This window comes from Phyllobates terribilis, unplaced genomic scaffold (assembly GCF_046119375.1).
Source record: "Phyllobates terribilis strain yellow unplaced genomic scaffold, ASM4611937v1 Scaffold_3__8_contigs__length_932513732, whole genome shotgun sequence".
NCBI lineage: Eukaryota > Metazoa > Chordata > Amphibia > Anura > Dendrobatidae > Phyllobates > Phyllobates terribilis.
The window spans coordinates 114,763,732-114,776,557 of NW_027362763.1; positions in this window are offsets into that span (position 1 = coordinate 114,763,732).

Consider the following 12,826-nt stretch of genomic DNA (forward strand, 5'->3'; position numbering starts at 1 on the left):
TCCCAGCATGCTGTGCGGCTTCGGCCTCAGACAGACAGCTGGCTTCCCAGCAGCGTCACGTCCCCCCGCCCCCCAGCCATTCACACAGGGACGGGGAAAGGAGGAAACAGAGCAGGCTGGAACATTGAGCCCGCGCCTCCCTCTCCCCCTCCCCCCACGGCCATTCTACATTGTGCTCCGGACGGGGCCACAAGCAGATCACCCTGTCCCTGCCTCTGATGCCACACTGTACACTGCCCCCCACATTGAGCCCGCAGCCCGTGCGCGTCCCCTACCGGCCGTTAACATTGTACATTGCACAATGAGTGACAAGCCAGCCGGCTCCGAGTCAAACACCCTGACTCCGCCCCCGCCGTGCAACATCCCCGTTTTACGCGATTTGAGGGTCTTTTGAAGTATTTTTTTTGCGGCGGCCATCATCCGGGGGAGGGGCTGATGATACCACACGCACTTAAAATTCAATCTGCAGCAAAAAAGTCACTGACCCCGTTTTTCACATGAAATTCGCAAAATAAAAATAAGCGTACGTGCGGACGCGCCTCCGTTCAGCGCAGCGTCCGTTATCACGCTCATCGCATGAATTACGGAAAAAAAACGTAAACTTTCTCTTTTTTTGGGCGCACTTTTTTTTCCACCCTATTGGGCTAGCTAAAGGCGAAACTGTCCATGGACAGCCCGCCACCTGCTGCTCGTTCACCGCATTGCATCTCCTAACCCAGATAATGGTGTTTGAGGGTTCCGTGGTCTGCTGCACCACCTGCCTGGGGTCGGCAGATCGCATGGCCCTAATCCGGTTAATTTGTGCACTTTGTGATTTTGGGGTGATCTTTTTCGTGCAAATAGGGCGTAGTCGCAGAGGCGCGGGAGAGGCGGCATATCGTTCGGCCGGTCTCGGCGGTGGGGCACGCACCGGTCTCGCGACCGCCGGGGCGACGGAACGGCCGCAGCGGCCCAAGAAGCGCCACGGCGAGGGGAAAAAAAAATCCGCAAAAGCGGAGATGCTGCCCTCCCGGGCGTCGCCCCAGGGCCCGGCGTACCGATTTTCGAGGCGATCCGCCAAAATTTCTGTTTTTCCTGAGTCAGGCTGTAACCCTTCAGGTGGGAATGCTGCACTCGGAGAGGATCTCCTTTCATGTGCTATCCGGACTCTCTCACTCCCTTTTGCTAGGTCTAGCCTGGCTACAGAGACATGAACCCATCCTGAATTGGGGATCTGGTGACGTGCTCCGTTGGGGACAGGATTGTCATGAGACTTGCCTGGTTCCGGTTCGTCTGGCTCGACCTCCGTCTACTCCGGCTAATCTACCTGGTCTGCCGGCACACTACTGGTCCTATGCGGACGTCTTCGACAAGAAGGAAGCTGAGACACTACCACCTCATAGGCTGTATGATTGCCCTATCGACCTGGTACCCGTTGCTTCTCCTCCCCGCGGGCGTATCTACCCCTTGTCGCTGGCTGAGACCCGGGCCATGACTGAGTACATCGAGGAGAATCTTGCTAGGGGATTCATCCAGAAATCTACTTCCCCGGCTGGAGCAGGATTCTTCTTCATTAAAAAGAAAGACGGCTCGCTTCGGCCGTGTATTGAATACAGGGGTCTTAACCAGATTAACATCAAGAATATGTACCCCCTGCCTCTAATCTCGGAGCTGTTCGAGTGCCTTAAAGGTGCAAGGGTCATCACCAGGCTCGATCTTCGTGGGGCATACAATTTGGTCCGGATCCGCCAGGAAGACGGCATTCAACACCCGGGACGGTCACTATGAATACCGCGTGATGCCCTTTGGTCTCTGTAATGCCCCAGCCGTCTTCCAGGAGCTGGTTAACGACATCTTCCGTGATCTCTTGTATTCTTGCGTAGTGGTGTACCTGGATGATATCTTGGTCTTCTCTCCGGATCTGCCCACACACCGGAGGAATGTTCGTCAGGTTCTGCTAAGGCTCCGGCAGAATCGTCTCTACGCAAGACTTGAGAAATGTCTCTTCGAACAGACTTCCCTTCCGTTCCTGGGATATATTATCTCCGAGACTGGTCTTCGGATGGACCCCGAGAAGTTTTCTGCCGTCTTAAAATGGCCCCGACCGGAGGCGTTGAAGGCGATTCAGCGATTCCTGGGCTTCGCAAATTATTACCGCCTCTTCATCCCTCATTTCTCCTTTCGGACTGCTCCCATCTCCACGCTCACCCGTAAGGGAGCAAATCCCAAGGAATGGACTTCCGAAGCGGAGGAGGCCTTCGTCTCCCTAAAACAAGCTTTCTCCTCCGCCCCTGTGCTGCACCGTCCGGATTGCAACAAGCAGTTCTTCCTGGAGGTTGATGGTTCCTCCTCCGTAGCCGGAGCGGTGCTCACCCAGAAATCCCCATCCGGGAGAATGGTAACCTGTGGCTTCTTCTCCAAGCTCTTCTCCTCATCGAGCGCAACTACTCCATAGGAGATCGTGAGCTGCTTGCCATCAAATTGGCGCTGGAGGAGTGGCGCTACCTGCTGGAAGGGGCTCTGCACCCGGTGATCATCTACACAGATCACAAAAACCTGGCCTCTTTACAAAACGACCAGAGACTCAATCCGCGTCAGGCCCGGTGGTCTCTGTTCTTTGCCAGTAAGTGTAGGGATAGTCCAGGCGGAAAGGAAAATAAAGTGGCAAATCTACTGTATTACTGAAGCTAGAAACGGAGGGTGCTGTGCCTGATACTGCGTGTGCCAATCGGATGTCCTTGAACTGTCCAGTAAACTTTTGTTGGTTAAAATGAATTGGATGTGCACTGAGTTGTGTACGGCTGTTCCTAAATATGTATTTAGTGCCCCAAAGTCGTAGTCTATATGCCTTTAAGATGTAGCAGAGCCAGCAGCTGCCTGATTATGTTTGCACAATGTTAATATTTTAGTTTGCAGATAATGTACACGAGAATTCAGTACATACACACGTGGTCAAAATTGTTGATACTCCTCATTTAATGAAAGAAAAACCCACAATGGTCACAGAAATAACTTGAATCTGACAAAAATAATAATAAATTTAAAATCTATGAAAATGAACAAAATGAAAGTCAGTCATTGCTTTTTAACCCTGCTTCCACAGAATTTAAAAAAAAATGAAACTCATGAAATAGACCTGGACAGAAATGATGGTACCCCTGAAAATAATGTGACAAAAGGGACATGATAAATCAAGTTGTGTCCACTAATTAGCATCACATGTGTCTACAATCTTGTAATCAGTTAGTGGGCCTGTATATAGGGCTACAGATACTCACTGTGCTGTTTGGTGATATGGTGTGTACCACACTCAACATGGACCAGAGGAAGCAAAGGAAAGAGTTGTCTCAGGAGATTAGAAACAAAATTAGAGACAAGCATGTTAAGGGTAAAGGTTATAAGACCATCTCCAAGCAGCTTGATGTTCCTGTGACTACAGTTGCACATATTATTCAGAAATGTAAGATCCATGGGAGTGTAGCCAACCTCCCTGGACATAGCTGCAGGAGAAAAATTGATGACAAATCAAAGAGACGGATAATACGAATGGTAACAAAAGAGCCCAGGATAACTTCTAAAGAGATTAAAGGTGAACTTCAAGCTCAAGGAACAACAGTGTCAGATCGCACCATCCGTCGTTGTTTGATCCAAAGTGGACTTCATGGGAGACGACCAAGGAGAACACCATTGTTGAAAAAAAGTCATAAAAAAGCCAGACTGGAATTTCCCAAACTACATGTTGTCAAGCCACAAAGCCTCTGGGAGAATGTCCTATGGAATGATGAGACAAAAATGGAAGTTTTTGGCAAGGCACATCAGCCATGTTCACAGACGGAAAAATGAAGCATATCAAGAAAAGAACACTGTCCCTACTGTGAAACATGGAGGAGGCTCTGTTATGTTCTGGGGATGGTTTGCTGCATTTGGCACAGGGTGTCTTGAATCTGTGCAGGGTACAATGAAATCTCAAGACTATCAAGGGATTCTAGAGAGAAATTTGCTGCTCAGTGTCAGAAAGCTTGGTCTCAGTCGCAGGTCATGGGTCTTACAACAGGATAATGACCCAAAACACACAGCTAAAAACACCCAAGAATGGCTAAGAGGAAAACATTGGACTATTCTGAAGTGGCCTTCTATGAGCCCTGACCTAAATCCTATTGAGCATCTTTGGAAAGAGCTGAAACACGCCGTCTGGAAAAGGCAACCTTCAAACACGAGACAACTGGAGCAGTTTGCTCATGAGGAGTGGGCCAAAATACCTGTCGAGAGGTACAGAAGTCTCATTGACAGTTACAGGAATCGTTTGATTGCAGTGATTGCCTCAAAAGGTTGTTCAACAAAATATTAAGTTAAGAAGAACCATCATTTCTGTCCAGGCCGATTTCATGAGTTTATTTTTTTTTAAATTCTGTGGAAGCAGAGTTGGAAAGCAATGTCTGACTTTCATTTGTTCATTTCAAAGATTTTAGTTTATTATTACTAATAACTGACTAATTTCAATCTGTCTTGGAGTTTCCTATAGCTTGTAACATGTCATAGATATAATTACATATATCTTTTCCTCCATGCACTTGCACTTTAGTCTATTTACATGTACGCACGTTCCATATACTTGTTGTGTATTACAGTATTTGGCATTATATGGATATACTATGTATACTGTATATCCATTTGATGTATCGTCACTCATTTTATTATTCCTGCACTTTCTTTACTTTTCTATCATTAATAAATAGGTTTTCCTATAATTCAGTCTCACTCCTGTGCACTTATTTTTTATTATACTTTATTTTTTATTAATTATTTTTTCACTTTCAATATGGGACTTCTAGCACTTATATATCAATATGGTGATCTAATATTTTTATTTGTGTATTCTTCTGAGTGTACATCCTCCTTTTTCCCCTCATTAATAGTATAATTGCCAGACCTGAAATACCAAGCACTTTCCACCTATTGTGTCCCCCATTTCCTTGTAGATTGTAAGCTTGCGAGCAGGGACCTCACTCCTGATGTAACTGTTTAAACTGTCTTACCTTGTATTGAATTTATTGTTTGTATATGTCCCCGCTTGATTGTAAAGTGCTGCGGAATATGTTGGCGCTATATAAATAAAAATTATTATTATTATTATTATTATTATGTCCACTTTATCACTGGGGTTCTGTTTATATAATATAACTTCTATTTTTTTATCCCCAGTTGGTTATTAATTATCTAATGATTTGCACTGTTTTCATTCTCATACACCTTTCTATGATTATATCAAGGGACGACCATCATGACACTTCCTTGCTTCCTTTATGACTGAAGTATTGATTAATGGCTCTATGCTGGGGAGATCTTATGATGTGCTTATCCTTACTTGGATTTGGTGCATCTCTTTCCATACTGCGATCAGCTTTCCCGTGGTGTGCGCTTTCGGTTGCAGGCCGAATTAGGTTGCCGTGATGACGTGTCCTCCAACGTCACTTCTCCCCTCCTCCCGGGCTGACGCGTCGGCCGGTGGGCGGGGCCTGGTGACATGGTACGCTGCTGCTGCGGCTTCTGGAAGCGCCGATGCAGCCACACGTGAGTACACTGAGCACGGCCCAATATAAGGGAGCTTCCCTGCCCCCTATGTATCCTTCCCCCCGAAGAAGCGGCACGTAAAACGCGCGTTGGGGTTGTCCTTTTTCTCACAGTCACCAGGTTGTATTGCTTCTTCCCTCCACTCCCTATATACCTGCCGTGTTATGATGTCTTATGTTTGCTTTATGCTGAATGGATCTCTCTTGACACTACAGTCTATATTGCATTTTAATCAGAACTCAGCTATATGTCTTCTCGTCATAACTCCTGGTCTTCCTAGGGTTTTTGTGGAAGTGTTACCATATTGAGTTTTAATTTTTTTTGCTTCAAGGTTATATACAGCACTATCTGTGGACTCTGTTTCCTCATATATATTGCATGCAACACTTTATAGCCTCTACTGATAGTTTATTCTCTTGACAGGTTTTCATACCGTTGAGTTTATTTGTGTGACTCTATACCTTGGGTCCTCACTATCACTAATTGCTATATTATTATTATTTTTTCTATTTCATGTGACACTTTACAGATTTTTTCTGATTGATTGGATAGGCCTTCTATGCCTTTATATTATCCTTGTATGTGCTGATACCTATTACCTCGCTCATACTCTCAGTCATACTCCCAACCTACAGACTGTGGGATCCTTCTATTTACTTCTCCTTTTTTAGTACTGTGTTTTTTACTGACTGTTTTAATGAATTGAAATAAATATTGATTTTATTGGCATCTATTCTTCATTTATTTTGATTGGATTGCTTTAAGACTGAAGTATTGCATTTAATAGGCCCCTTTACGCCTTTGGATTAAAATGTGATATGTTGCAGTTGTGCAAAGTACTTATGCAAAAGACATGTAAATTATACTTGTGACGAATGCAAACAGTAAATTTAGCACCGTGAACCTTATTTACCATTTTATATAGAAAAACTGAACTTTTTATTTATTTATTTATTTTTTTAAATATATTTACATACAGTTTGATGTGACTAGTAATAGTTTACAGTTATATAAAGATTATTTTTTATGTGCAAAGGTGCAATATGCATGAATATTGCAATAAGGTCATGTAACATTTTTTGATACAATAAAAATTAAGTTTTGATTTCATTTTTCATTTGTTTATGAACAACCATGTTCACATACAGTATAATAATGCAACAGGTATTCAAATAAAACACTTAAATTAGCTAAAAATCAAGACTTTAATATGTCCGGTCAAAAATGACCGGAACATTATAAGTGTATAGTAGACCCGAACAGAACAGCAGGGTTAAGTCAAAACAATTTGAGCAACTCGGAATTTGTTTTACATTTTTTAGACTTTTTAAGTTTGTGGAAGCAGTGGCACAGAGAACGCGGACTCAGTGGTACAATAAAACAAGTTGTTTATTAGCTATTTACAAAATTATTAAATTATATATCAATGACAATACAGACAGTGTAGAGCGATCTCTGCGCTCTCTCTCTGTCTCTTGCTTGTGGTCACCGTCTGGCCCTGTTTCTGGGCCTGTTTATCTGAACGATGCCCTATAAAATATCAAACGTAGCGCTACAGCACTAACAAGTATGACACCAATAGCTTAGCTGTCGACTAGATATCCTTGATTTTACCTGACACAGGTAACCACTGTCTGTTACGCTCACTAAACCTTGCGTGGCTCAGTTATACTCCTACTGAGCTTCACACCAAGAACATGTGCTGAGTACAATTACCACTGTAACATCAATATTCACATAAAGTATATGCAACATACATCGTTGTACAGGGTCGGACTGGGGTGTCTGGGGCCCACAGGGAGAACTGACTCTAGGGGCCCACCTACAGCCATATGCAAATATCTGTTATCCGCTATCCCTGTTATAGTGGAGCATTGACTGGCGGCTCCTGCACATCTACTGTGCGACACTAACTGGGATGTAGAATTACGGTAGTTTGCATTAAAGGGGTTCTTTGGTTAAAACAAGTTATCACCGATCCATGGGATCCACAGGATCGGTGATCACTTATTGATCGTTTGGTTCCGAACATTGGAAAACGCGCCTATCAGAAGAATGGGGAAGTTTCATCCCTGACAGGACACTTATCCCCATTTTAAAATGCAGCTTCCAAAAAAGAGCAGCGCTCACAGTCACTGAGGGAATGAATGGATCAGTGGTCACATCTCACCAGTGACATTATACACAGGAGCTCTGTATATAGTGCACAGGTAATACAGTGGTCACCAGTGACATTATACACAGGAGCTCTGTATATAGTGCACAGGTAATACAGTGGTCACCAGTGACATTATACACAGGAGCTCTGTATATAGTGTACAGATAATACAGTGGTCACCAGTGACATTATACACAGGAGCTCTGTATATAGTGTACAGGTAATACAGTGGTCACCAGTGACATTATACACAGGAGCTCTGTATATAGTGTATAGTGTACAGGTAATACAGGGATCACCAGTGACATTATACACAGGAGCTCTGTATATAGTGTACAGTGTACAGGTAATACAGTGACCACCAGTGACATTATACACTGGAGCTCAGTATATAGTGTCAGTGTACAGGTAATACAGGGTTCACCAGTGACATTATACACAGGAGTTCCGTATATAGTGTCAGTGTACAGGTAATACAGTGGTCACCAGTGACATTATACACAGGAGCTCTGTATATAGTGTACAGATAATACAGTGGTCACCAGTGACATTATACACAGGAGCTCTGTATATAGTGTACAGATAATACAGTGGTCACCAGTGACATTATACACAGGAGCTCTGTATATAGTGTACAGGTAATACAGTGGTCACCAGTGACATTATGCACAGGAGCTCTGTACATAGTGTATAGTGTACAGGTAATACAGTTGTCACCAGTGACATTATACACAGGAGCTCTGTATATAGTGTACAGGTAATACAGTGGTCACCAGTGACATTATACACAGGAGCTCTGTACATAGTGTATAGTGTAAGGTAATACAGTGATCACCAGTGACATTATACACAGGAGCTCTGTATATAGTGCACAGGTAATACAGTGGTCACCAGTGACATTATACACAGGAGCTCTGTATATAGTGTACAGATAATACAGTGGTCACCAGTGACATTATACACAGGAGCTCTGTATATAGTGTACAGGTAATACAGTGGTCACCAGTGACATTATACACAGGAGCTCTGTATATAGTGTATAGTGTACAGGTAATACAGGGATCACCAGTGACATTATACACAGGAGCTCTGTATATAGTGTCAGTGTACAGGTAATACAGTGGTCACCAGTGACATACACAGAAGCTCTGTATATTGTGTATACATAATACAGTGATCACCAGTGACATACACAGGAGTTCTGTATATACTATACACACACGTGGTAGAATTGTTGGTACCCCTCATTTAATGAAAGAAAAACCCACAATGGTCACAGAAATAACTTGAATCTGACAAAAGTAATAATAAATTAAAAATCTATGAAAATGAACAAATGAAAGTCAGACATTGCTTTTCTGCTTCCACTGAATTTAAAAAAAAATTAAACTCATGAAATAGGCCTGGACAGAAATGATGGTACCCCTGAAAATAATGTGACAAAAGGGACATGTTAAATCAAGTTGTGTCCACTAATTAGCATCACAGGTGTCTACAATCTTCTAATCAGTCAGTGGGCTTGTATATAGGGCTACAGATACTCACTGTGTTGTTTGGTGACATGGTGTGTACCACACTCAACATGGACCAGAGGAAGCAAAGGAAAGAGTTGTTTCAGGAGATTAGAAAGAAAATTATAGAAAAGCATGTTAAAAGGTAAAGGTTATAAGACCATCTCCAAGCAGCTTGATGTTCCTGTGACTACAGGTGCACATATTATTCAGAAATTTAAGATCCATGGGACTGTAGCCAACCTCCCTGGACGTGGCCGCAGGAGGAAAATTGATGACAAATCAAAGAGACGGATAATATGAATGGTAACAAAAGAGTCCAGGAAAACTTCTAAAGAGATTAAAGGTGAACTTCAAGCTCAAGGAACATCAGTGTCAGATCGTACTATCCACCGTTGTTTGATCCAAAGTGAACTTCATGTAAGACGACCAAGGAGAACACCATTGTTGAAAAAAAAAATAATAAAAAAGCCAGACTGGAATTTGCCAAACTACATGTTGACAAGCCACAAAGCTTCTGGAAGAATGTACTATGGACAGATGAGACAAAAATGGAAGTTTTTGGCAAGGCACATCAGCTCTATGTTCACAGATGGAAAAATGAAGCATATCAAGAAAAGAACACTGTCCCTACTGTGAAACATGGGGGAGGCTGTTATGTTCTGGGGCTGCTTTGCTGCATCTGGCACTACCAAAGGGATTCTATAGAGAAATGTGCTGCCCAGTGTCAGAAAGCTTGGTCTCAGTCGCAGGTCATGGGTCTTGCAACAGGATAATGACCCAAAACACACAGCTAAAAACACCCAAGAATGGCTAAGAGGAAAACATTGGACTATTCTGAAGTGGCCTTCTATGAGCCCTGACCTAAATCCTATGGAGCATCTTTGGAAAGAGTACCAACAATTTTGACCACGTGTGTAGTGTAAGTGTACATGTAATACACTGACTCACCAGTGATGTCTCTAGGTGAAGTCCTTCATCTTCGCTTTTCTTCTTCATCTGGCACAGACAGCCATCACTTCTTCCAGCCAGGAATCATCTCTGCAGAAAATAACACACAGTTATCAATAACTGATCTCTTCTAGAGAATATTCCCACTTTTCCCCCCGACTTCTACACTACACCAGTTGAAGAAAAAAAGCAACATAGTGCCGTCCTGCACAGTAACAGGACCCCTCTTTTGTCCCATCCCATGGAAAACAATTTCCTAAAAAGTAAATTATATTACAGAAGTAATAATGTAATAATAATAATTGGAATCTGAAGTAATAATGTTCCCCACTGGTCACCATAAACTAATAAAGTATGTTCCTCAATCTGGCTCCCAAACAGTAATTAAGTCCCTTGTCTAGCCAGGCACCCCCATATGTCCCTTCTGGCCACCATTTGTCTAGTGTGACCCCTCCATATATTTATCCTAGCGCACGTGTATCGAGCCTGCCCCCTCCTATATACCCATCCTAGCCCCCCCATGTGGCCAGTCTGCCCTCCCCACATATCCATCCTTGCCTCCATGTTTCCAGCCTGCGCCCCCATATATCCCACCCATATATCCTCCATGTGTCCAGCCTGCCCTCTACATACACATCCTGGCCTCCATGTGTCCAGCCTCCCCCCCTCATAAATCCATACTGCCCTTACCCCCTGCATATATCCATCCTGACACCCCCCATATATCCAGCGTGCCCCTCCATATATTTATGCTAGCCCATGTGTATCGAGCCCGCCCCCCCACGTATTCATCCTAGCACCCCATGTGTCCAGTCTGTCCCCCCCCCATATATCCATCCTGGCCTCCATGTTTTCAGCCTGCCCCCCCATATATCCATCCTGGCCTCCATGAGTCCAGCCTGCCCCCCCCATATATCCTTCCTGGCCTCCATGAGTCCAGCCTGCCCCCCCATATATCCATCCTGCCCCCCATATATCCATCCTGGCCTCCATGTGTCCAGCCTGCCCACCCCCCTTTGCCTGGGTCCAGCCAGGGTTCCCCCTTGTGTGTCCAGCCAGGGCCCCCCCTTGTGTGTCCAGCCAGGGCTCCCCCTTGTGTGTCCAGCCAGGGCTCCCCCTTATGTGTCCAGCCAGGGCTCCCCCCCTTGTGAGTCCAGCCAGGGCTCCCCCCCTTGTGTGTCCAGCCGGGCCCCCCCTTGCATGTCCAGCCAGGGTTCCCCCTTGTGTGTCCAGCCAGGGACCCCGTTGCGTATCCAGCCAGGGCTCCCCCCTCCTGTGTCCAGCTTGGCTCCCCCCTCCTGTGTCCAGCTTGGCCCCCGTCGTGTGTCCAGCCAGGGTTCCCCCTTGTGTGTCCAGCCAAGGCCCCCCCTCGTGTGTCCAGCCAGGGTTCCCCCCTCTTGTGTCCCGCCAGGGTTCCCCCCTTGTGTGTCCCGCCAGGGTTCCCCCTTGTGTGTCCAGCCAGGGTTCCCCCCTTGTGTGTCCAGTCAGCTACCCCCTTGTGTGTCCAGCCAGGCTACCCCCTTGTGTGTCCAGCCAGGGTTCCCCCCTTGTGTGTCCATCCTGGACCACCGCTTTTGTGTCCAGTTGGCTCCCCCCTTGTGTGTCCAGCCAGCCTACCCCCTTGTATGTCCAGCTGGGCTCGCCTTGTGTGTCCAGCCAGGGTTGCCCCTTGTGTGTCCAGGGAGGGTTCCCCCCCTGTGTGTCCAGCCAGGCTACCCCCTTGTGTGTCTGTCCAGCTGGGCCCCCCCTTGTGTGTCTGTCCAGCTGGGCCCCCCTTTGTGTGTCTGGCCAGCTGGGCCCCCCCTTGTGTGTCCAGCTGGGCCCCCCCTTGTGTGTCCAGCTGGCCCCCCGCCTTGTGTGTCCAGCCAGTGGGTCCAGACCATTACACACACACACACACACACACCTCTTACCTTCCTGAGCTCCCGTGCGGTGTCCTCCTTCTCCTGAGTTGCGCGCCTCCTTCACAGCAGGCGCATGACGATGACGTCATACACCTACCGGCGAAGGGAGACACGCAGCTTCTGCTGCTTCACTGGGACGTGCGCCGCGGTGGTCCAGGTAATGAACGCTGCGTGCGCGCGTCCCTGCATACACTGTGCCTGCGCTTTTAAAGGGCCCGTGCCCCTTAAAACCGCAGGACTTTTTTTTTGTTCTCTTCTCCCCCCTCTACTCTGCAGCAGGGGGCGGGGCCCACCGGGAAATTTCCCGGTATCCCGCCAGCCCAGACCGACCCTTTCGTTGTATGAATATTGGTATAAATGCACACTAATCTATAATAGTTAAAGATAGACTGGACTGTCAGCCAATGGTGTCTGGGTCGAATCAGTATGGGCCTCCGTCAACCTGCTCTATTTTCCCATGGCAGTCGCCGCCCCAGACCCTAACAGGAGCCCACACTACACTTTCCTGCAAGGATGAAAGTCTCACACTGTGGGCCATAGTCAATTTCTTCTACCACAGACCTTCTGTCCTTGCCTCCAATTTCCAGAGAGAGACAACTCATGCTCCCTTCTGCTCACATAACCGAATTTCTGTCCTTCCAATTGGGTCTACGCTCACACGACCGAATTTCCATTTCTGCAATCGGGTCTGTGCTATCTGCTATCTTTAGCCTCGACAATCAGGATCTCCTAGCCTCTGTAAGTGACTCGCC